Genomic DNA, 26,841 nt, shown 5'->3' on the forward strand with positions numbered 1-26,841 from the left:
CAGGAAGAAAACAAGTACCTTAAACGCTTATTATGTCTTCCTGCTTCAGCCTCCAACGAAATCATTCATAGGGAGCTGGGCATACACCATGCCACAGACTTGATTGCACTACGCCCCCTCTCCCTCTGGCGATCCATTTGGGCTAAAGATGAAACCAAGTTTACCCAGGAAATAATTTTAGACTGCATTAAATTGGACCAGCACTTAAAAATCCCTTGGCTAAAACACATTTTTCACTGGTATAATTCCCTTTTTGGTCAAGATATTTTTAAAGACACCCCAACCGAATCAGTTTTAACGAAGCGTGACCTTAAATCCACCTACATGGATCATGCAAAAGGGATTAGAATGAAGGGGTATGCTACACAAAGTACTTTTAAATTGTACCTGGAATATAATTTAAGCACAGGATTCCCATCATACCTTACATTTGTCAGTATTAACTCCCATCGCTTCGTTCTGGCACGCCTGAGGCTGGGTATAGTCCACCATCTGGTGGCCTTCCCTACTGTAAAGAAGCCGGGGGCTTGCCCGTGCCCATGCGATGGGAAATCGAAACAGAGTATCTGCCACTTTTTACTACTTTGTAACTTTTATACTGGTTTTAGAAAGTTTTACCTAAAGCAACTATTTTTAGAATATAGTACGTGTGACATAAGAGCTGCAATGCAACTGTTGTTTGACCTGTCGTCCCCTAATGTGTGTTACCGTGTAGCCACCTATGTTCTTAAATGCATCGGGCACAGGAAATCAATCATTATATGATCTCCGTTGGAAAAGACACCTATTGACCAACTGCGAGCTACTGCCAAACCTTTTGCATTTCTCTTATACATGAACTTTGGTTATTATTATGTTTTTAGATGCGGGTATCGATTGTTCCCTTGGTTCTGTACCTCTCTGGACTTATACTTTTTAAACTTCTTGTACATAATTGCTGCTAAAATACGTAAGAGATTTTATAGACATTGCACTTTAGTTATCCCTGCATATTTTGCACATACTATTGCACTTTATGCCCAGTTCAGGCCTCTTTTCGACTTGTACTACCTCACTTGGCATGTTTTGCACTAGATTTCAAAATTGCTGCTAAATACAACGTTCAATTTTTGCATATTTTGCACATACTATTGCACTTTATGCCCAGCATAGGCCTCTTGTCTAGTATCATCTTATTTGCATGCTCTGCATCAAACGTTTAAAACGGCTGCTACATATAAGTGATTATTCTACGGTATATTAATGTGATATGTTTTGCACTAATTTGCTAAATTGCTGTTAAATACTATGTCCAATTTTTGCATATTTTGCACATATTACTGCACTTTACGTCCAGCATAGGCCGCTTGTTTAGTACTATCCCACTTGGCATGCCTTGCACCAAACGTTTAAATTGACGCTACATTTAGTGATTATTTTCTATTTTTCAGGTTTTTAACTTGATTGGCTGAATTAATGTAATTGTTTTAGCAAGTTTCATCATTCTTTAATCTTTTATAAAAGTGACTTCAATTGTATTCATGAATGTTGCTATATGGTTGTACCTGTAGAAACCGAATAAAGCATTTTGAAACTGAAACTTAATGCTAGACTACAGTGCTCTATCTGTGAACACCTCTCCACCCCTGTCCTTACATAAAGTGGCTACTTTTTAATTGACACTGACGTGTCTGCACAAAATGAAAACATAGTAGTGCACCTTAACAAAGATTATGTGCTGTTGAAGCCCTGGCCCTCCCACATAGCATCAGACTCTAAGATGGACTCTGTGTTGGGGCCTTTCGGCTTGGGACCCGAGTTGGCACCTATGACTGCGGATGGCATCATTAGATATGTCCTGACTGACCCCAAGTAACCAGAAGACTAAAGGGTCATCTGGCAAGGTCGTGATCCTGAACGAGTTGGGAGAAGAACCAATACTAGCTATTGTGTATGTGTGGTAAGAGTGGGGGTCAGCGGTTATGATTCGCTGCTGGTGGGACATAGATACAATCTCTCCATGCCCTTCTAAGAGGGTGTGGCTGCCCTAAAGATTTTCAAAAATTAGGTTGTTTCTCAAGTTGTTAGGGCATGGGTGACAGACCTTTCCTGAGTTGGTATAAGCATGTTGCTGCTTATAGAGATGAAATGTGGGGAAGGGGAGTTCAGGGTAGTTTATGGGTTGGTCAATTAACAGGCGGAAACTCACACAACAGAGATTTTGAGGACATGGGTGGGTGAAGAGAGGAGGTGGTGTCGCAGCATGACCCAGGATAACTTGACAGGGTGAGGAGAAATCCCTGCTCACCTCTAGAATCCTCTCCTGGGGCCTCATTTATGAAAAGTGACGCATCGCTGCGTGAAAGCAGCGATGCGTCTCTTCTCAGTGCGCACTCCTTGCAACATTCCTGATGCGTCATATTTAATGTATGACGCATCATGTCGCAAGGAGTTGCAGATACGTCAGTATTTATGACGTATCTGTAAGCGCAAAAGTGACGCATTGCTGGAGTGTGTCACAAAAGTGACGCAACTCCAGCAATGCGTCCTTTCACATGGGGAAAGCCCCTTGTGAAAGGGCTTGCGTCAGTCTTACGCCTGCTGTGAGGCAGGCGCAAGATGTTGACGCAACAGCGTCCTAAAAGTGACGCAGTGAAATCTCATAGATTTCACTGCGTCACTATTACGAGGCTTTTTGCGGGGGAACGCCCCCTCTGCATACATTATACCTGACGCAGGTATAATGTGGCGCAGGGGTTTAAAAAGTGATGCATCTACCTAGATGCGTCACTTTTTAAATATGGCGCAACAAGGCGCATTTTTTACACCGCTGGTGCGTCACAAAAAGTGACGCACCGGCGGCGCAAAACTGACGCAAGGCCTTCATAAATAAGGCCCCTGGAATGTAAATGGCCTGGTGATCAATATCAACAGACGGATGATAGCACAGTACATAAAATGCATTGCTCTTTAAGTGGTCTTCCTACAGGAGAGCAAAACAAACAAGATGATGGACGGAATGTTGCACAATGGCAAAACATTCACCCCCAGTCACAGATCTGGGTTTAATCCATCGTTATTTTGCTCACCAAGCCACCCCAGTTCAGACATTGGCATATGCTAATCAATCTTGACCCTGTGCCTCATGGGAACAGTCCAGCCCGAACAGCAAAGCCTATTCTTCACTGTACCGGAATCAAGCATCCTAGGACCGGTTTCTGGCTATCATGCTCCTGGGTAGAGCTGCCACCCTCAAGATGATTACCCTCCCCAAACTCCTGCATATGCTACTGAACACACCATACCCTATACCCGAAATGCTCTTTTGTCTCCTGGACAGGGAGGTCCGGCACCATCTGTGGGATGAAGGGAGTCCATAGATAGCCCTGCCAGCTCTCTGCTGCCCAGAACATAATGGAGGAATTGCACCCCCAGACTTCAAGGTATACTGCTGGGGCTCACAAATACAGGTGATACACAGCCCAAAGAATGGTCCTGGGGTGCACCTATACAGGTACTCCATGGTGGATCTTTCTTGGAGGCACTATGTATATGACTGAAAGTGTCGAACATGCCTTCTGATGCCTTCATGGGTCACATTGGCGGCATGGGACAAGGCGAAGACCCAGGTGGGGTGCAAGGGGAAAGTGACTAAGTCCACACTGCTCTGGGTGGGAGAGATGCTCCATGAAGTGAGTAGGTTGCAGGGTTTCAGTTTACAGGAGGCGAGAAGCATAGTCTGCCTGATAGACTTGCTGGCTGAGTTAGTGATCAAGTCCTTCACCTGCTTGCAAGATGAATGATGTTTCTCTCACATACAACACACAACTTTGACACGCTTTACGGGCAGCGATGGTGGACTGGGCATCCCTGCCCCACACCTCACTGCTAGAGACCCACCTGCTTAGAGGACCCTTGGGGAGGAGGGCAATCTCCACAACCTACAGAGTACTTATTAACAATAGTCAGATGACCTTGGAAGCCTTCACAACATTGGGAATGAGATATGGGAGAAATACAGGATGTGGATTGGGAGGTGGCACTAATGCACCCCTGTTAGACTTGGGGGTCTCTGGTTGGCTGAGGTTGGTACCTTAGGCCAAACAGGGACCCTTGCTTCTAAGTCAGAGAAAGGTAGGACACCTTCTCAGATAGCCCCTGCTCACCCCCTTGGTAACTTTGCATGAGCAGCCAGGCTTATCTCCAAGGCAAATGTGTAAAGTATTTGCAACCATGCTCTCAGCAATCCAATGATGACACCACAAATGGACTCCACATGAGTTTCATAAAAACAAGTATAAGTTTATATAAAAAAGATATGATGAGGCCACAAAATAAAAATCCAACATATGCCTATGTGTAATATTTCACCTTTCCGGTTATTAGGCCAGCCAGCCCTTGTAATATTAATGGGTAATTCTCTATGATCCAATGCAGTTTTAATGCAATGCTATGCAGTTCATAATGCAAGGATCAGGCACTTTGTAATGTAAAAACAATGCAGTTCATTACAAAACAATCAGCAGTTCGTCATGCCAAAATAATGCAATTCAGGAAGCACCAATCAGGCAGTTCGTTATGCAAAAATAATGCAATGCGTAATGCAACAATCAGGCAGTCAGTTATGCAGAAATACTGCAATGGGTAATGCACAATCAGGCAGTTTGTTATGCCAAAATGCTGTAATACGTAATACAACAATCAGGTAGTTCGTTATGCAAAAATAATGGAATGCATGATGCAATAATAAGGCAGTTTTTAATACCAAAATGATGTAATACGTAATGCAACAATCAGATAGTTCGTTATACCAAAATAAGGTACTCCGTCATGCCTCAATATGCCCCCAACACGGGTATGATGTAAAAAAAAGTGTAACTCCACACTCCGGCCTCAGTACTGCCACTCCTTGGCAAGTACAGGCTGCGATATGAGCTTGCAAACAAAACAGGTGATGGACCGAATGTGGATCAATGTCACACACTCACCCCAGTCCAAAGATCTGGGCCCAAATCCATCATTTTTTTGCACTCCACACAACCCTGGGTTAGACAAAGGCGATATGCAAATCAGCTCTGACCCTGTGCCCCATGGGAACAGTCCAGTCCGAACTACAAAAGCCATGTCCTTCCCAGAACGGAATCAAGCATCCGAGGACCGGACCGGTTTCGAGGTACCACCTCTCATCAGCCCGGCTAGCTTGACTCCAGTGGTGTGGAGTGCCTGGGACCCACGTCTGGGCATCCCCAGCGCACTTAGGGCGGAATTTGCAAACAAAACAGGTGATGGACTGAATGTGGATCAATGTCACACACTCACCCCAGTCCGAAGATCTGGGCCCAAATCCATCGTTTTTTTGCACTCCACACCACCCTGGGTTAGACAATGGCGATATGCAAATCAGCTCTGACCCTGTGCCCCATGGGAACAGTCCAGTCCGAACTACAAAAGCCATGTCCTTCCCAGAACGGAATCAAGCATCCGAGGACCGGACCGGTTTCGAGGTACCACCTCTCATCATCCCGGCTAGCTTGACTCCAGTGGTGTGGAGTGCCTGGGACCCACGTCTGGGCATCCCCAGCGCACTTAGGGCGGAATTTGCAAACAAAACAGGTGATGGACCGAATGTGGATCAATGTCACACACTCACCCCAGTCCAAAGATCTGGGCCCAAATCCATCATATTTTTGCACTCCACACCACCCTGGGTTAGACAATGGCGATATGCAAATCAGCTCTGACCCTGTGCCCCATGGGAACAGTCCAGTCCGAACTACAAAAGCCATGTCCTTCCCAGAACGGAATCAAGCATCCGAGGACCGAACCGGTTTTGAGGTACCACCTCTCATCAGCCCGGCTAGCTTGACTCCAGTGGTGTGGAGTGCCTGGGACCCACGTCTGGGCATCCCCAGCGCACTTAGGGCGGAATATGCAAACACAACAGGTGATGGACCGAATGTGGATCAATGTCACACACTCACCCCAGTCCGAAAATCTGGGCCCAAATCGGGATTTGGGCCCTGGGAAAGACATGGCTTTTGTAGTTCGGACTGGACTGTTCCCATGGGGCACAGGGTCAGAGCTGATTTGCATATCGCCATTGTCTAACCCAGGGTGGTGTGGAGTGCAAAAAAACGATGGATTTGGGCCCAGATCTTCGGACTGGGGTGAGTGTGTGACATTGATCCACATTCGGTCCATCACCTGTTTTGTTTGCAAATTCCGCCCTAAGTGCGCTGGGGATGCCCAGACGTGGGTCCCAGGCACTCCACACCACTGGAGTCAAGCTAGCCAGGATGATGAGAGGTGGTACCTCGAAACCGGTCCGGTCCTCGGATGCTTGATTCCGTTCTGGGAAGGACATGGCTTTTGTAGTTCGGACTGGACTGTTCCCATGGGGCACAGGGTCAGAGCTGATTTGCATATCGCCATTGTCTAACCCAGGGTGGTGTGGAGTGCAAAAAAACGATGGATTTGGGCCCAGATCTTCGGACTGGGGTGAGTGTGTGACATTGATCCACATTCGGTCCATCACCTGTTTTGTTTGCAAATTCCGCCCTAAGTGCGCTGGGGATGCCCAGACGTGGGTCCCAGGCACTCCACACCACTGGAGTCAAGCTAGCCGGGCTGATGAGAGGTGGTACCTCGAAACCGGTCCGGTCCTCGGATGCTTGATTCCGTTCTGGGAAGGACATGGCTTTTGTAGTTCGGACTGGACTGTTCCCATGGGGCACAGGGTCAGAGCTGATTTGCATATCGCCATTGTCTAACCCATGGTCGTGTGGAGTGCAAAATAACGATGGATTTGGGCCCAGATCTTTGGACTGGGGTGAGTGTGTGACATTGATCCACATTCAGTCCATCACCTGTTGTGTTTGCATATTCCGCCCTAAGTGCGCTGGGGATGCCCAGACGTGGGTCCCAGGCACTCCCCACCACTGGAGTCAAGCTAGCCGGGCTGATGAGAGGTGTTACCTCGAAACCGGTCCGGTCCTCGGATGCTTGATTCCGTTCTGGGAAGGACATGGCTTTTGTAGTTCGAACTGGACTGTTCCCATGGGGCACAGGGTAAGAGCTTATTTGCATATCGCCATTGTCTAACCCAGGGTGGTGTGGAGTGCAAAATAACGATGGATTTGGGCCCAGATCTTTGGACTGGGGTGAGTGTGTGACATTGATCCACATTCGGTCCATCACCTGTTGTGTTTGCATATTCCGCCCTAAGTGCGCTGGGGATGCCCAGACGTGGGTCCCAGGCACTCCACACCACTGGAGTCAAGCTAGCCGGGCTGATGAGAGGTGTTACCTCGAAACCGGTCCGGTCCTCGGATGCTTGATTCCGTTCTGGGAAGGACATGGCTTTTGTAGTTCGGACTGGACTGTTCCCATGGGGCACAGGGTCAGAGCGGATTTGCATATCGCCATTGTCTAACCCAGGGTGGTGTGGAGTGCAAAATAACGATGGATTTGGGCCCAGATCTTTGGACTCTGGTGAGTGTGTGACATTGATCCACATTCGGTCCATCACCTGTTGTGTTTGCATATTCCGCCCTAAGTGCGCTGGGGATGCCCAGACGTGGGTCCCAGGCACTCCACACCACTGGAGTCAAGCTAGCCGGGCTGATGAGAGGTGTTACCTCGAAACCGGTCCGGTCCTCAGATGCTTGATTCCGTTCTGGGAAGGACATGGCTTTTGTAGTTCGGACTGGACTGATCCCATGGGGCACAGGGTCAGAGCTGATTTGCATATCGCCATTGTCTAACCCAGGGTGGTGTGGTGTGCAAAATAACGATGGATTTGGGCCCAGATCTTTGGACTGGGGTGAGTGTGTGACATTGATCCACATTCGGTCCATCACCTGTTGTGTTTGCATATTCCGCCCTAAGTGCGCTGGGGATGCCCAGACGTGGGTCCCAGGCACTCCACACCACTGGAGTCAAGCTAGCCGGGCTGATGAGGTGTTACCTCGAAACCGGTCCGGTCCTCGGATGCTTGATTCCGTTCTGGGAAGGACATGGCTTTTGTAGTTTGGACTGGACTGTTCCCATGGGGCACAGGGTCAGAGCTGATTTGCATATCGCCATTGTCTAACCCAGGGTGGTGTGGAGTGCAAAATAACGATGGATTTGGGCCCAGATCTTTGGACTGGGGTGAGTGTGTGACATTGATCCACATTCGGTCCATCACCTGTTGTGTTTGCATATTCCGCCCTAAGTGCGCTGGGGATGCCCAGACGTGGGTCCCAGGCACTCCACACCACTGGAGTCAAGCTAGCCGGGCTGATGAGAGGTGTTACCTCGAAACCGGTCCGGTCTTCGGATGCTTGATTCCATTCTGGGAAGGACATGGCTTTTGTAGTTTGGACTGGACTGTTCCCATGGGGCACAGGGTCAGAGCTGATTTGCATATCGCCATTGTCTAACCCAGGGTGGTGTGGAGTGCAAAATAATGATGGATTTGGGCCCAGATCTTTGGACTGGGGTGAGTGTGTGACATTGATCCACATTCGGTCCTCACCTGTTGTGTTTGCATATTCCGCCCTAAGTGCGCTGGGGATGCTCAGACGTGGGTCCCAGGCACTCCACACCACTGGAGTCAAGCTAGCCGGGCTGATGAGAGGTGTTACCTCGAAACCGGTTCGGTCCTCGGATGCTTGATTCCGGTCTGGGAAGGACATGGCTTTTGTAGTTCGGACTGGACTGTTCCCATGGGGCACAGGGTCAGAGCTGATTTGCATATCGCCATTGTCTAACCCAGGGTGGTGTGGAGTGCAAAATAACGATGGATTTGGGCCCAGATCTTTGGACTGGGGTGAGTGTGTGACATTGATCCACATTCAGTCCATCACCTGTTGTGTTTGCATATTCCGCCCTTAGTGCGCTGGGGATGCCCAGACGTGGGTCCTAGGCACTCCACACCACTGGAGTTAAGCTAGCCGGGCTGATGAGAGGTGTTACCTCCAAACCGGTCCGGTCCTCAGATGCTTGATTCCATTCTGGGAAGGACATGGCTTTTGTAGTTCGGACTGGACTGTTCCCATGGGGCACAGGGTCAGAGCTGATTTGCATATCGCCATTGTCTAACCCAGGGTGGTGTGGAGTGCAAAATAACGATGGATTTGGGCCCAGATCTTTGGACTGGGGTGAGTGTGTGACATTGATCCACATTCGGTCCATCACCTGTTGTGTCTGCATATTCCGCCCTAAGTGCGCTGGGGATGCCCAGACGTGGGTCCCAGGCACTCCACACCACTGGAGTCAAGCTAGCCGGGCTGAGGAGAGGTGTTACCTCGAAACCGGTCCGGTCCTCGGATGCTTGATTCCGTTCTGGGAAGGACATGGCTTTTGTAGTTCGGACTGGACTGTTCCCATGGGGCACAGGGTCAGAGCTGATTTGCATATCGCCATTGTCTAACCCAGGGTGGTGTGGAGTGCAAAATAACGATGGATTTGGCCCAGATCTTTGGACTTGGGTGAGTGTGTGACATTGATCCACATTCGGTCCATCACCTGTTGTGTTTGCATATTCCGCCCTACGTGCGCTGGGGATGCCCAGACGTGGGTCCCAGGCACTCCACACCACTGGAGTCAAGCTAGCCGGGCTGATGAGAGGTGTTACCTCGAAACCGGTCCGGTCCTCGGATGCTTGATTCCGTTCTAGGAAGGACATGGCTTTTGTAGTTCGGACTGGACTGTTCCCATGGGGCACAGGGTCAGAGCTGATTTGCATATCGCCATTGTCTAACCCAGGGTGGTGTGGAGTGCAAAATAACGATGGATTTGGGCCCAGATCTTTGGACTGGGGTGAGTGTGTGACATTGATCCACATTCGGTCCATCACCTGTTGTGTTTGCATATTACGCCCTAAGTGCGCTGGGGATGCCCAGACGTGGGTCCCAGGCACTCCACACCACTGGAGTCAAGCTAGCCGGGCTGATGAGAGGTGTTACCTCGAAACCGGTCCGGTCCTCGGATGCTTGATTCCGTTCTGGAAAGGACATGGCTTTTGTAGTTCGGACTGGACTGTTCCCATGGGGCACAGGGTCAGAGCTGATTTGCATATCGCCATTGTCTAACCCAGGGTGGTGTGGAGTGCAAAATAACGATGGATTTGGGCCCAGATCTTTGGACTGGGGTGAGTGTGTGACATTGATCCACATTCGGTCCATCACCTGTTGTGTTTGCATATTCCGCCCTAAGTGCGCTGGGGATGCCCAGACGTGGGTCCCAGGCACTCCACACCACTGGAGTCAAGCTAGCCGGGCTGATGAGAGGTGTTACCTCGAAACCGGTCCGGTCCTCGGATGCTTGATTCCGTTCTGGGAAGGACATGTTTTTTGTAGTTCGGACTGGACTGTTCCCATGGGGCACAGGGTCAGAGCTGATTTGCATATCGCCATTGACTAACCCAGGGTGGTGTGGAGTGCAAAATAACGATGGATTTGGGCCCAGATCTTTGGACTGGGGTGAGTGTGTGACATTGATCCACATTCGGTCCATCACCTGCTGTGTTTGCATATTCCGCCCTAAGTGCGCTGGGGATGCCCAGACGTGGGTCCCAGGCACTCCACACCACTGGAGTCAAGCTAGCCGGGCTGATGAGGTGTTACCTCGAAACCGGTCCGGTCCTCAGATGCTTGATTCCGTTCTGGGAAGGACATGGCTTTTGTAGTTCGGACTGGACTGTTCCCATGGGGCACAAGGTCAGAGCTGATTTGCATATCGCCATTGTCTAACCCAGGGTGGTGTGGAGTGCAAAATAACGATGGATTTGGGCCCAGATCTTTGGACTGGGGTGAGTGTGTGACATTGATCCACATTAGGTCCATCACCTGTTGTGTTTGCATATTCCGCCCTAAGTGCGCTGGGGATGCCCAGACGTGGGTCCCAGGCACTCCACACCACTGGAGTCAAGCTAGCCGGGCTGATGAGAGGTGTTACCTCGAAACCGGTCCGGTCCTCGGATGCTTGATTCCGTTCTGGGAAGGACATGGCTTTTGTAGTTCGGACTGGACTATTCCCATGGGGCACAGGGTCAGAGCTGATTTGCATATCGCCATTGTCTAACCCAGGGTGGTGTGGAGTGCAAAATAACGATGGATTTGGGCCCAGATCTTTGGACTGGGGTGAGTGTGTGACATTGATCCACATTCGGTCCATCACCTGTTGTGTTTGCATATTCCGCCCTAAGTGCGCTGGGGATGCCCAGACGTGGGTCCCTGGCACTCCACACCACTGGAGTCAAGCTAGCCGGGCTGATGAGAGGTGTTACCTCGAAACCGGTCCGGTCCTCGGATGCTTGATTCCGTTCTGGGAAGGACATGGCTTTTGTAGTTCGGACTGGACTGTTCCCATGGGGCACAGGGTCAGAGCTGATTTGCATATCGCCATTGTCTAACCCAGGGTGGTGTGGAGTGCAAAATAACGATGGATTCTGGCCCAGAACTTTGGACTGGGGTGAGTGTGTGACATTGATCCACATTCGGTCCATCACCTGTTGTGTTTGCATATTCCGCCCTAAGTGCGCTGGGGATGCCCAGACGTGGGTCCCAGGCACTCCACACCACTGGAGTCAAGCTAGCCGGGCTGATGAGGTGTTACCTCGAAACCGGTCCGGTCCTCGGATGCTTGCTCCGTTTTGGGAAGGACATGGCTTTTGTAGTTCGGACTGGACTGTTCCCATGGGGCACAGGGTCAGAGCTGATTTGCATATCGCCATTGTCTAACCCAGGGTGGTGTGGAGTGCAAAATAACGATGGCTTTGGGCCCAGATCTTTGGACTGGGGTGAGTGTGTGACATTGATCCACATTCGGTCCATCACCTGTTGTGTTTGCATATTCCGCCCTAAGTGCGCTGGGGATGCCCAGACGTGGGTCCCAGGCACTCCACACCACTGGAGTCAAGCTAGCCGGGCTGATGAGAGGTGTTACCTCGAAACCGGTCCGGTCCTCGGATGCTTGATTCCGTTCTGGGAAGGACATGGCTTTTGTAGTTCGGACTGGACTATTCCCATGGGGCACAGGGTCAGAGCTGATTTGCATATCGCCATTGTCTAACCCAGGGTGGTGTGGAGTGCAAAATAACGATGGATTTGGGCCCAGATCTTTGGACTGGGGTGAGTGTGTGACATTGATCCACATTCAGTCCATCACCTGTTGTGTTTGCATATTCCGCCCTAAGTGCGCTGGGGATGCCCAGACGTGGGTCCCAGGCACTCCACACCACTGGAGTCAAGCTAGCCGGGCTGATGAGAGGTGTTACCTCGAAACCGGTCCGGTCCTCGGATGCTTGATTCCGTTCTGGGAAGGACATGGCTTTTGTAGTTCGGACTGGACTGTTCCCATGGGGCACAGGGTCAGAGCTGATTTGCATATTGCCATTGTCTAACCCAGTGTGGTGTGGAGTGCAAAATAACAATGGATTTGGGCCCAGATCTTTGGACTGGGGTGAGTGTGTGACATTGATCCACATTCGGTCCATCACCTGTTGTGTTTGCGATATGAGCTTGGGCAGAGGCTCGCGCTGCGAGAATGGGAAAGGCCAAGAGCGATCCTCTCCGAGCCCATACCCCGCCCCCGGCGCGACACATGCAGGCTCCCTGAGCGTTACCTGGGGGTGTGACCTCGCTCTCTTAACCTCGCGACTTGGGCCTCCGATGCAGCCATGTTGACATTGGCAGTGGAACTCCACCCCCCCCCCGACACAAAGATGGTTCGAGGTCCCTCCTTTGCACAGAAAGGCTCGGACCAGCGGCTCAGCACCTCTGGGGATGCCGGTCCGGGCCGAAGGCAAAGACGAAGATCTCAGGCTGCAACAGGGCACACGTGGACAGTGGTGCTGGGACTCACTTGAGCTCCGGGTGTGCACGGTCACAGGGCAATCCTCAAGAAAGTCTCAGGCTGCACAAAGCACATGCACCCAGTGTAGCTGAAACTCCCTTGAGTTCCGGGTGCACATGATCAAAGGGCAATCCTCACGAAGGTCTCAGGCTGCACCAAGTACATGCACGCAGCGTCACTGAAACTCACTTGGACTCCTGGTGCCCACGATCACAGGGCAATTCTTACGAGGGTCTCAGGTTGCAAAAAGCACACGCACACTGCTTTGCTGAGACACACTTCGGTTCTGTGTGCACACAATCACGGGGCAATCTTAACGAAGGTCTCAGGCTGCACAAAGCACACGCACACAGCGTAGCTGAGACTCACTTTGATTCCGGTGCACACAAACACAGGACAATCCTCACAAAGGTCACATGCACACGGCGTCGCTGAGACTCACTTGGACTCCTGGTGCCCATGATCACAGGGCAATTCTTATGAGGGTCTCAGACTGCAAAAAGCACATGCGCACAGAGTCGCAGAGACACACTTGGGTTCTGGCTGAACACGATCACAGGGCAATCTTCACGAAGGTCTCAGGCTGCACAAAGCACACGTACACAGCGTCGCTGAGACTCAATTGGATTCTGGATGCACACGATCGCAGGACGATCCTCACAAAGGTCTCAGGCTGCACAAAGCACACACACACAGTGTTGCTTAGACTCACTTGGACTTGTGGTGCCCACGATCACAGGGCAATTCTTATGAGGGTCTCAGGCTGCAAAAAGCAAACGCACACAGCGTCGCTGAGACACCCTTGGACTCCTGGCGCCCACGATCACAGGGCAATTCTTACGAGGGTCTCAGCCTGCAAAAAGCACACGCACAGAGCGTCGCTGAGACTCTCCTGGAAACTTTTGTATTCCTGAGTTTCCACAACAGCCAGCTCTCCTCTGGTTCTTGGGGTTCAGTTACTTCAGGACACAGCACACAGCAAAGTCCTTTCAAGCAGGTGTACACAGCACATAGCAACGTCCCTTTAGCCTCTGCTTACTTAAATCAGCAAACTGCAGGCCAGCCCCAGAATACACAGCAAGGGTCACTCCTTTCCTTCAGTCTCTGCAGATGGTTCTTCCTTGGCAGAGGTTCCTCTTGACCACAAAGTAGTTTCAATCCTTTTCAGTATGGAGCATTTCTCAGTTCAGGGGTTTCAGCTCTCATAGTTATACCCCTCAACGTCTGTGTCCAGGGGGGCACTGACCCCTGTCCAAACCAGTTCTGGGTGTCTCCCTGCCTGTGACACATTCTTCCTTTGATAGTGGGCATCTGGATCCTCAATCAATCAGCAGGAGATTGAGCCATTGTTTTATGGTGGCATCTCAGGCCTCTTTACCTTCAAAGGCTACTCCTCCCCCTACATTCCAGAAGCAGGTAAGCCTGTTGCTGTCTCCCCTCTTCCTTGCTGTCTCAAGACATTCCCCAGAGCCTGACACATTCAAATCCATGCAGTGAATCGGCAACCAGGCAGAGACACCCAGAAATGTTAAAACACAAAAACCCGGCCACTTCTAAAAGAGTGGTTTATAAACACACAAGCCAAAAACCACCTTTACAAAAAGATGTGTTATTAAATTGTGAGTCAGACATACTAAACTTCACCTCTCCATCTTAAGCCTATGGTAAGATAGGCTGAAAACATATTACACAGCCTCCCCCAGTCTGTCCAATGGGCAAGATGGCCTTTCAACAGTTAAAATAAAATAGAGATTATTTCACTGTCAGGACATGGTACACACCTCAGTACATGTCCTACCTTTCACATGCACTGCACCTTGTCATGGGAGGTACCTTGGACTTACCATAGGGGTGTCTGATGTGCATACAAAGAGAAGGGTATGGCCTGGCAAGTGTGTGCACTTGTCAGGACAACATGGCAGTTTGACAAACTGCGCGCAGGCACTGCAGTGGCAGGCCTGAGTTCTCTCTTTACGGCTACTAGTGTGGGCGGCACAATTAGAGCTGCAGGCCTGTAGTGTAGTTCCTATATTCCCAATAGGCTCTGCGCATTGGAATAATATATCCTATAGATGTGACGCAGGACTTATGTCTACTAGGTCTCTATCGAATATATATTAGACTTAATTGGGAATGCCAGCTAGCTCAGAGGTCACTAGAAACTATCTCGAATAAATAAGAAGGGATTCGTTTCTGACAAGCGCATAAACATGGCAACTTTGTTTCCCCAAGATAAAACTGATCTTCAGAGTCGTGGAAACAATAGATAGATATTTTACTTAGTCAATCGTGCATGCTTCGTTTCATCAGAGGTGCAGTGAAATAGAGAGACAGGCGTTTTCAATAAAAGTATATATTGAACAGTCTTCTTTCTCATGCAGAAGAAATGAACTGCTACAATCGTAATACTGGCTGTAAAGTATGATGCGTGCAGCAAGAAGAGTATTATAAAATAATACTGTAAAAGCATGGTATGGTTTCTAATCCATAAAATACATACATAAATAACAAACGCTAAAAGTACTCAACTGGTGCTTCTAAAATATGCCTACCCCGATGTACCTAACCTAAGTCTAGTACGAGGGAAAAAGTAAGTGTGTGCTTAGTTTCTTTGCCAGGAATCTATTCAAGATTTCCCTTAGGATCTAATCAGCTCCGTACCTTGGTTTAGAATGAAGGAGGTCTGGTATCTCCATCTTGGGATTCAATTTCCCAACACCCCGCAAGGGGAGCTTGGAAACACTGGAGCTAGATTCTCAGCGAGAGAAAGGCAGCCTCTCTGTCAGTGCATCAGCTGGAGGGTCGGCTTCCTTCGGCACTTGCTGTAGCAAGCTGCGTTGGGCAAGTAGATAGTCGAAATGCTCCAAACCACCGAGTGTTTGCTTGGGCAAGTGTGGGCATATTTATACCTTGAAGGTGCCGAGTTTGACGTAAAGGTGGCCATAATAACGTCATCAGAGTCTCAGTTCTTTGAAAACTCCATGAGTTCTTGGACAAATCAATATTCAAGCAAGGGGAAGTCCCTAACTGCTGAAGCCGAGTTTTTCAATAAATCGTTGTGGATTTTCAGAACTAGTGAAAGTAGCCATGCCGAATTTGGACAGCATGGGCTATGTCTAAATATGGTTATGATTTCTATGCCTATATAAGGACACAATTCTCTATACCTATATAATGGCATGAATCGGGAAAATTACACTAGGGTCCTAAAATGCTATACAACAGGCCCACTAGCAGATTTTGCATTACCAGCCCTGGCACACATAGTGCACTTTAATAGGGACTTTACTAATAAGGCAAACATACCAATCATGGACAACCAATTACCATTACACTTTATACAGGGAGCACTTGCACTTTGACACTGATCAGCAGTGGCAAAGTGCCCAAAGCATCTAAGTTGGCAACACCATGTCAGAAAAAAGGTTGGGGGAAGGCAACATGTTTAGGGAACTTTAGCCAAAAAGGCCCAAGTCCAACAACTGCTACGAGGTAGCCATCAGGAAGCGCTTCCGCCCGATACCGATTAAAGTCCTGCACAAGGTTTATATAGTGTAGGACAGGCTTCAGAAAATGGGGAAGATCCCATTGTCCACCTGCCTACGATGTAATGTGCATGCTGATTCATTCCATCAAATGCTTGGAGATCCTCAGCGATACGGATGAATTGGCTGCTCATACTAAAAGAACTGGGAGACATATTAGAAGAAGAGATCCCACCAAATCTCCAGGTCATGCTCCTGGGCGTGCCGGGGTATAGATCTGCCCAGCAGGGAGCTAGTGTTCCTCTCTCTGGGCCTAGTATTAGCAAAGAAGGACACTGCACAGGAGGTCTCCGGCAAGAAAGAATGGATTGCAAGAATGGCTGCTTGCATGGGTGCCAAAAAAGTGGTTTACACTGCCAGGGGATGTCCTAGGAAGTACAAGAAAATATGGAGCTGATGGAGTTCTATGGCCTGAGGATGGGACACTCCCAGCCAATACTAAATTGAGTACAGAACATGGTTTACCACACCCTGGCACTGGGATATGGGATAGTGGTTTGGAACCTCCTTCCCAGATGCTGCTCCGTGGCCCGTCCTACAATCGCTTCTTGAACATTTATGGACAGTGCAGTACCAATCACTCTAACCAATGGACCATGTCCTGATATGGAATCTCATAATGGTTTATATGATGTTATGCGGGTAAGCTCACATTGTTTGTTCATGAATAAAATGGCTATATAAAGATTTATAAAAAAATATATGTTGAAAGGAAATTTAGATCTGCACATCTGCAACCAATATGTGTAATTTCATTTACTTCCATCCATTTCACAGTGTGTCTTTTCGTCAAGCCCCTGACAGACGAGGATGCTAGGTGAGAAGTTGGCCTGATATATGATGCTCACTAGTTCTATTGATCACCCTGTACCAGTCCAAACAACCCTTATGGTGATTGGTTGTAAGTCAACCTTATAGACCAGCTATCCTAATGGTATCATGGACAAAGCAGTCTTAGGCGAAACTCTTTTGGCATGTGAAGCCAGCTGTTTTACCACATATAACCCCTTGAATACCAAATGAAAGGACACCACACAGGTAGTTATGAAAATAAACAAGATATTTATTAACTAACAAACACCTCTGAACTCTTTATGAGATCAGAGGGCTAAGCACATGACAAGACTCTTAAGAAAAATACGTTTAAGTTGCACAATTACAATGTTGCCCTAGGGGCACAACAAACCATATACTAAGTAAGTGGAATGTGAAAGTCGATAGAAGGAATGGAGCTGTCCAGAGGCTGTAGGATCGCAGGGACTACACTACCCTAACCTTAGGTAAGTAATAGGAGGCCCACGGAACGCGTGTGCAGAGTGTGAACTCACACGCGAGATGCGTAACAACGTCTATGGACAGTACAGTTCAAGTAAAAGGTGAGTACGGACAATCCTGACTAGTTAGGACTAAAACGACTGTGGAACTGGACACTAGGAGAGTCAATCTACCCTTGAGCACCGAAATGCTCTTGTTACCTCACCCACAGGCTGCGGGTGCATATGTGCGAAGTCGTGTCGGGTTCCGGCATTGAAGTCTATGGAGCCTGGAAGAAAAGATGCTGCAGGCAACCAGGAGGAAGATGTCCAGTATGATCCAAGGGTGGATCAGTGAAGAAAAGGACCTGAAAGCAGAGGGGACAATGTTCAAAGTCACTAGCCAGTGACTGGAGTGGAACCAGGAGTGGAACCAGATGTCGTTGTCACGATCAGGTGAAGAGTGGACGCTTGTCTCTGCAGCCAAGTGGACCAGGTGGTGTCTTCGACAACCAGGATGGAGGCACGAGCTGTTGGCGGTGTCGGACCCGGATTTGGAGTCAACAGGCCTTGGCAAAGGCAACCCACACCGTGGGTGGAAACGGCATCTGGAGTGGACCAGGAGGGACCGGGGTGCTTCTCCTTTGCAGGGAAGCAAGGGCCAGTCTGGAGCAACCAAACCAGCAGATTGGATTTCAAGGTTTGTCGTCTAGGAGGTCACTAGCCAGCCGGCAAGTGACCAGACAACACGACGAGCAGCAGACAGGCAGAAGGGCCCCACGCAGATCTCATGGATGCTGGAGGCCTGGTCTTCGGTGCAGAAGCTGCTCAGGGTCGGGGCTTCTCAGTCCCCAAAGCACTTGGTCGAGGTTACCTCAGAAGTCGTGCTGGAGCGAAGTGCTGCTTCTTCCAAGATGGCCGGTCCCATGTGTCTCGTCGCACCCACGGATCTCAGCTGTGCTGCAGATGTAGGTAGAGGTCGGAGAGGTCTGGGAATCCGGGTCTCGTCGTGCTCTGAAGTCTGGATCCTCGAGGGAAGATGACAAAGGGAAGCCGCTGGACGCTGATGGTGCCTGCTTGTGCCTGCATGGGCAGGGTGGACACTCCTTGCCCACAAGGGAGATTTCTTCCGTTTTCTTGGCAGAAATTCGAAGTCCAGAGTTTCTTCTTGTAGAGTTTCAGTTCAGGATTAATCTAACTCGGAATGGGACTAGCTCCTACCTTTATCCTGCTAAAGGGGGCTGTACTACGACTAGGTCCCTCCTATGGGTGGGACCAGGAAGGGGGATGGTTACACCCCTCATCCTTCTTTGTCCGGTCTTGCACCAGAGCTGGGACTGGAGAGCCCCAGGAACTGGTTTAGACTGGTGTATGCACGGGGACACCTTGTGTGCCCCAGGCATGTCTCATTCCTTTCAGCCCTGTCCTACCCAATACACAAAATCCTGTCTGGGGTGGTGCTAGCACCTCCCAAGGCAGGAAACCCTTTTTCCAAGCCTCCCTCGCTGGAAGGACTCCCAACAGCAGGAGGTCAGACTTGTGTCTGTGGTGGCAGCATCCATTTTGTGATGCTGAGGCTCGGGTTAACTTTAACCAGGGTTCACAGTTAGGTACATGTTGTGTCCCTCTAAAAGGGTGGAATGCTACCCCCTTCACCAGAATTGGTGAGGGGGTAGTATTCCAATTCGTATGACACCTTACTTGACATGTTTTGATAATGCTATACCAAAGTTAGCAATAACTGCGAGGATTATAATGCACTTAAGAGTATATGGTATAGCGTTATCATGGGAACAGCTAAAGGACTTGGTTCCGAAAGCTGCAGACAGGCTCAGCTCATGCCAGAGCACTATCTCACATAATTCCAAGCACTCTGCCTCCAGGATTGTTAAGGCCTGCCATAGGAGTGACTTATAGGAGTATTTGTGTCCATTTTAGGTTTAGATATAGGTATACTATATCTAAAGCAAAGGGTGATTACACCACCTTGCCCCAGCTGATTGATCAGCCAGTTGTGTCAGATTTGGATGGCCAGCCAGGGGTGGCATAATACAAGCTGCAGCCCCTGGTAGGCCCTGGGTGCACCTATGCCCTGGGTACCTAAGGTACACTGTACATGGGCTGATAAGGTGACTCAGTATCCAATTAGATATGTACCTATAGTACTTGAAATCCATTTGACAGAGAGCAGTGGGCCTGGGGTCCTGAATAGCAGGGCCCCAGGTCAAATTAGTCGAAAAACCAGCTAAACACCAGGCAAAAAAGTTGGGGGCAACCATAGTCAGATATCCACCTTCCTACAGGCCTCCCAACCCAAACCTGAGGGTACAACATAGAAGGAAGAAGCGCTGACCCAAAGCGACGGTTTCTGATAATTGGGATAAACGAAGCCACTAGTACCTGCGGGGGAGGAGCGCGGTCTAGGCCAAAGGCAGAGGCCTGGGTAGCGAGAGCTGCAGCTGCCGGACGAGTAGACTAATATTTGAGACAGACTCCACCCCGTGGATACGAAAGAAGTGGAACAGTGCACAGGCTTTAGGCCCACAATAATCTATACTGTACATACTGATCTGAGAGACACTTGAAATCCTCCTGTAAACGAGATCAGAAAGAGGCACTGACCTGGGTGAGGTGCTGAGGTGAGAAACTTGTAACCTTGGACCGCCTTGGCCGTCCGGACACCCCCTCCTTCAAACTGGAAATCACCTCCCATAGAGTACAATGGAGAAAAACGATGCAAAGCAAACAAAATTTATATTTGAAAACAAATGACCAACCCAGCAATCGGAAACTGACCCCCGATCCGGAAAATGAGCATGGGCCAGTGGAAGAAACAGGGGGTGCGCAGTCTATTCATAGAAATGAAATCCAGCCTCAAAACTATCGACTCTAACCCAGATGGCCTGACTGGACCAGGTATAAAACTAAGTGGACGCACACGAGCTGCGCGTAGATCAGCTTGAGCAATGGCACACAGAGGTGCATGAGTTTCAAATAGAAATGAAGGAACAAATGCTTAACATGGAGAAAGTCTTAATGGTCAACAGAGCAAAAAATTATGAGGGGAATGAGTTATTAGTTCAAAAGAAAAAAAACAAGGCGGCAACAAAATACGGCACATAGGACATATTATACCTACTATCACACAAGTGGTAACATGGTGAACAAAACAGTTGACCACAGTACAGTGACTACATATAATTGTCTTACATGGAACATAAGGGGGCTGAACTACAAGAGGAAGGTGAGACTTGTGCAATCATACCTAGTCAGACATAAACTCGATATATGCTTTCTTCAGGAAACGCATCTTCAAAATACGGCGTGTACAAAACTCATACACAGGCATTGGGGTAAAATGGATCTGGCGGCCTACTCTAGCTATGCTAGAGGAACCGGGATTCTTATTCTCAAAGGCATTGACTGGAACCAGATTAAACCGCTGTCTGTCCCGGAAGGCAGATTTATATTAACGGAGGGGACACTCGGGCGGTCAGGGTCGTGCTGGTGACAGTCTACGACCCCAACTTGGACTCGCCTGAAATTTTTAATGACCTCTGGGGCAGCATAATGCAAACCGGGTGTGCCACAATATTATGTGAGGGGGGATTTCAATGCCATCCGTGATGACTCTCGGGATCGCAGGGGAGCTACTCGTAAACTGCACCCCAATTGCGGTTCTCCTATTAACATGACCAGAGAATATGGATTTCATTAAAGACACGGAGGCTAACATTATGCATTAATCCTTTAATGCAGCTCACAAACAGCCGCTTACATCACAAAGACTAAGAACAAGAATAAAGTGACATCATGGTAACAATATAAGGCATGTGCCAGAGAAGATCTTTCTCTTTTAAATGCAATTGAACATCAGATCAAGCTGCAAACGAAGAAATAATCTGTAATCTGGAACGAGGGATTTGTGAACTTTGAAAACAAGGAGGCAAAATCCATGGAGATTCATCAATTCGATTTGTCTGAAAATAAAATAGAGAAAGTCAAGAAAGGAACACAAAATCCGTTAAAAACAGTAGAACAACAAGAGTTGGATAACATGAGATAAAAAAAGGCATAAAACATTGAAAACCAAATCAATCTTAGAAATAAAGCTTACATTTTGTTTTTAGGGGGGGACGGGAGGGATAATGTTAGCCTCCGTGTCTTTATTGAAATCCAGATTCTCTGGTCATGTTAATAGGAGAATCGCAATTTCATTACAAGACAGGAGGCTACATTATGCATGTTGGTAGCCTTGAATAACAATGTCAGAAACATGTTCAATTGGTTTACAATAATGATGGGCAAAGGTAGAGGCATTTGACCAATCAGCAGCCTTAAGGATAACATCCAACTTACCACCAGACCAGTATGACTTGCTGGCCATTGCGCTTCTCAGAGAATGAGCTTGAAATTTAGACAGGTCGATACCAGCAAAGTTCATAGCCAATTTAACCCACCTTGCGATAGAGCAGGATGAGATGGGTTTAAAGGGTTTGACATAGGAAACAAGAAGTTGATTGGAATCAGGAGGACGAAGATTCGACATCCTGGAATCGTATTCCTTCATGCAATGAACAACACAGAGTTTTTTCCAGAAATCAAAACGTGGATAAAAGATAGAGTCGGACATGGTTTTAGTTCTACTAAAGATTTCAAATTTTACACCAAACATGTCATAACATCTATTAGAGCTGTCCAAAGCTTTGACATACGAAACTCTGCGTCAAGAAACTAGGCACAAGAGAGAGCCAAGCTTAATAGAAAGACATTTCCTGTTAAGGAGAGAATTGTCAGGCCATGAACAAAAAAGGTCAAGCAAAAGTTTAACATCCCAAACAGATTGGTATGTAGGGCGAGGAGGCCTTTTGAGCCTAATACTTTTAATAACTCTACAAATTATAACATTCTTACCTACCGTCTTACCATTGACGAGAGAATGTCCTGCTGAAATTGCAGATCTAAAGCAATTAATTGATCTATAGGGGAGACCGCTGTTGAAGAGTTCTACCAAAAAATTTGCTACATTAACGATAGGAGCCTCCACGGGATCCAGGTTCCTCTCCAAGCACCAACGATACCATTTTTTCCAGATGTTATTATATCTATAGTGGGTTCCTGGGGCCCACGATTCTCCAAGGAGAGTGAGAGCAAAAGACGAAAAAAAACAACATGCAATTGGTTAGATTGCCTGACACTTTCCAGGCAAGAAGGTTCAAACTCCCTGAAAGAACCAGGTGGTGATCCTCTCCGTTTGCGTTTATAAGAAGGCCTTGAGTTGCGGGAATCAGGAAGGGAACGTCGCAAGAAAGTTCCAGAGCTGTGGGGAACCAGGCTTGAGACGTCCAGAAAGGAGTTATCAGGATTAGAGGGCACTGTTCCTGCCTCATTTTCTACAGAACCCGCTGGATCATTGCGAAAGGCGGAAAGGCATAAGGGCAGTGAGCAGTCCAAGACTGGAGAAAAGCGTTCACAGCCAGAGCGCCCGGGTCTGGCATCCAACTGAAATACTGAGGGAGTTGGAAGGCCAGCCTGCTGGCGAAAAGATCCACGTCGAAAGGTCCCCAGAAATGAGCCAGGGAATTGAAAACGGTTACATCGAGTTTCCAATCGCTGAAATCTTGAAGGAATCTTGATTTGCAATCTGCTGAGAGATTGGATTTCCCTGGAAGATATTCTCCCCGCAAAGAAATCTTGTGTTCCAAACAGAACATCCAAAGTTTCTTTGCCAGATCTGATAAGTCCGCAGATCTCGTACCACTAAGTCGGTTGATATAAGAGACTTGTCCATTTTCAGAAGAACGGATCTGCCCTGAAGAGAGTGTCTGAAACTCATTAAGGCATAGAGACCGGCCGTCATTTCTAAGAAGTTTATATGGTGGGAAGACTCTGAATGGGTCCATACTCCACCAGTGTCTTGGTCGAGGAGACGCGCTCCCCAACTGTGAAGGCTGGCGTCTGACTCTAAAACAAAGTCCGGAGTCGAGCTGAAGATAGCCCTTCCATTCCAGGCGTCCAAATTGTCCAGCCAACAATTGAGTTCCAGTCTTGCTTGTTGATCTAATAAAACATGGTCCACGTACCAAAGACCGGACCTGAGAGCATTGGCTTTCACTCTCTGAAGAGCACGGTAGTTCAGAGGGCATGGGAAGATAGCTTGGATAGAAGAAGAAAGTAGACCTAAGAGTCTGGCCAATTCTCGGAGAGAGAGGGATTGCCGTCTCAGAGCAAACCTGATCTCTTTCCGAATTTTCGCAATTTTCTTTTTGGGCAGTAAGAGGAGACAACTGGAGGTGTCCACAGTGAAACCTAGGAACTCTAGAGATTTGGAGGGGGAAATAATGGATTTTTCCCTGTTTATAATGAAGCAGAGGTCCTCTATCAGGTTCATGGAGATTTTGAGATCCTCCAATATTTGGGAATGAGTTTAAGACATGATGAGGATGTCGTCTAAGTAGATAATGAGACAAATACCTCTCGCTCTCAGGATGGACACAATCGTTCTCATGACCTTGGTGAAACACCAAGGGGCGGATGAGAGACCGAAGGGGAGTGAATGAAATTGAAAGAGGTGTCCGTCCCAAATGCATTGTAGAAAGGGTTGATGTTCTTTGGCCATAGGGATGGTAAAATAGGCGTCTTTTTAGTCCAATTTGACCAGCCAATCTCGTTGAAGGAGAAGGTTCCTGAGAAGATGGATCCCTTCCATTTTGAAGTGACGATAAACGAGGTATTTGTTTACCTCTCGAAGGTTTATCACTGGTCTCCAACCTTTGTCCTTCTTCTCGACTAAGAAGAGGGTACTTACAAATTTTCTTTGGGACCAAGGTACCTCGATAATGGCACCTTTCTTGAGCATAGAGGAAACTTCCTCTTTGACAATTGCTAGATGTTCTAATGTAAGATCCAGAGGTCTGGGTGTAATGGTCTGGGAAGGAATGTCTACAAAGTCTATTCTGAAGCCCCGGTCTGTCTCTAGAACCCACGGGTCCTGTGTGAATCTTTTCCAGACGTGAAAAAAGAGTTTAAATCTCCCCCCGACCCTGGGAGGGGAAAGAGGAGTAAAAGCACTTACTTTGAGTGTTGTTGGTTGATGCTCCAAGGGAGGAGAAGCCTCTGCCACGCGAACTTCATCCTCTCTGAGGGTAAAATTGTCTGTTGGAGGGGTAGAAGCCTCTACCAGTGGCACCTCTTCCTCTACTGGATGAGAAGGGCCGGAAGTTTCCACGGCCGGAAGAGAGGCCCCTTCTTCCGGCCTGTCCAAAAAGGTTTGTAGGGAAGACTCTTCTCATGTTGTTCTGTGCCTTATCCAGACCGGTGAAGGTGGCAACATATTTTCCAATCGTCTTGATCATGTCCTCTCCGAAGAGTAGGCCTTTGGGTTTATTTGAGGGTTATTTCTCTGCCAGGTCACCAAGTTTTGGGTTAATCCTGTTATGGATAGTCTTTCTTCTCTCTATATTAAGCCCGGAATTTGCGTTGCCATGGAGAACAATCGCCCTCTGGCTCCAGCCTCTAATTAGATTAACACCGAGGAGAGTATTTGAAATGTATGATTCCTCCACTAGGTCGAGGATTCTGGTAAGGGGGCCAAGGAGATCCAGAAGGCGATCTTGACACGCCTTAAGTGCCCCTTCAAGTCCTTTCCTGGGATCCTTTCCCAATTTAAATAAAAATGTAATTAGGTCCAGATCGAGATTGGGGGTCTGGCAGACCTTATCATCGATACATGGCCTAGGGCATTCAGACCGCATGGTATTGCGTGTACCTCTCTCTCTCGAGAGTTTCTTAGCCATTTGGTAACGAACTTAGCAACATGCTTGTGAGGGAACCATCTCGAGCTGTTAGGACGGGAAATGTTGTTAGGGGAGAACATCTCACTGCCCAGGGGATCAAGAATTGCATCTTTTGAGGAAGGGGAGGAGTCAGTCTCAGAGAGGCATTTAGATCCATGTCGTCTAAGTCGTTGTCATTAAGGTCAAGTATGAACTCGTTGTAAGGCTCATCATAGACTTCTTCATCAGAGCAAGAGTCTGAGTCAACAACACGTGCACTATGGCCAATTGTGCCGCTGTGGGCTCCCGCCAAAACTGTGCCGCTAGGGACACCCATCCTGTTTGTGCCGCGAGGGGCACCAATATCTTTTGAGGCGCTATGGCCTCCCAAACTGCGCGAGGTGCTAGGACCTCCCAAGTCAAGTGGGTTAACACCGCAGTAGTGCCTTCGTTGTGTTTGACCTTCTTAGGAGCTTTTGAGTATGAAGGTTCATGATCACGAGGAGTGTCGCCATCGTTAATGAGGTTTTGTGGGACATCACCTCTTTAAGTGTATCTAGCATGCATGACCTCATTTCTTTTTTCAGAATTTTTTTTAAAGAATCACTAGTGTGGCTAGTGGAGTTAGCGACTGCGTCGTCGGACTCCATGTCAGACATAGTGTCAATATAAGTCTGTTTAGATTGAGCAAATGAATTAATAATTATTTCTTGTAAATTATTAAAAAAGAGAAATAAGACTGTTGATTCCCCGTCTTATAGTGTCCAGAATTCAATTAAGTAATATATTCAAATGATAATTATCAATTATCAAGTGTCTATGTGAAATATCAAATTAAGTCCCTTTTTTTAAAAATATTTTTTTGATGAAGGTGACAAATTAAAGGTTTCAAAAATAAAGTACGCCAGATGTGCCTACAATTCGGTCCCAGAAGTATTGTTTTGGTGATTAAAACGATTAGAGGAGAAGAAAACAGCTGATCGCCGCGTCCGAAATGCTCAACAGAAGTGCTCGAGCCAAACTCTTGAAAGGATAGAGAAAGGATAGAGGAATGGCCCTTAGAAGGCAGGGCGCGTTGCGCCGCCGTTGCCGAGGGTCATTCCTCTAATGCGATGCGATGAGGAGTACAATCGACGCGCTCGCGGTCGGAAAGGGAGCACGTCTAAAATAAATGTGCAGGTGACGCGCTCGCAGATGTAAAGCGAGCGCGTCAAGGTAAACCGAAAGGGGACGTTTGAAAGCTTTAGGTGTCCCAGTGCTTGGATCCCCGGGCGAGTGAAAATCCGAATCGAAATATCAAAATGACGGGAAACAGAGGTGTTCCAAAATTAGACATTGGTGAGGAGAAGGCGGTGCGAAGGTGGGTGAAGACTACCGTAAATTGGAAGTCTTAAGGGAGGGGTTACGATAAGGGTAACCTGAAAGAAACCATTCAGAGCAAGTGGTTTG

This window comes from Lissotriton vulgaris, chromosome 3_1 (genome assembly GCF_964263255.1).
Source record: "Lissotriton vulgaris chromosome 3_1, aLisVul1.2, whole genome shotgun sequence".
In the NCBI taxonomy this organism is placed as follows: Eukaryota; Metazoa; Chordata; class Amphibia; order Caudata; family Salamandridae; genus Lissotriton; species Lissotriton vulgaris.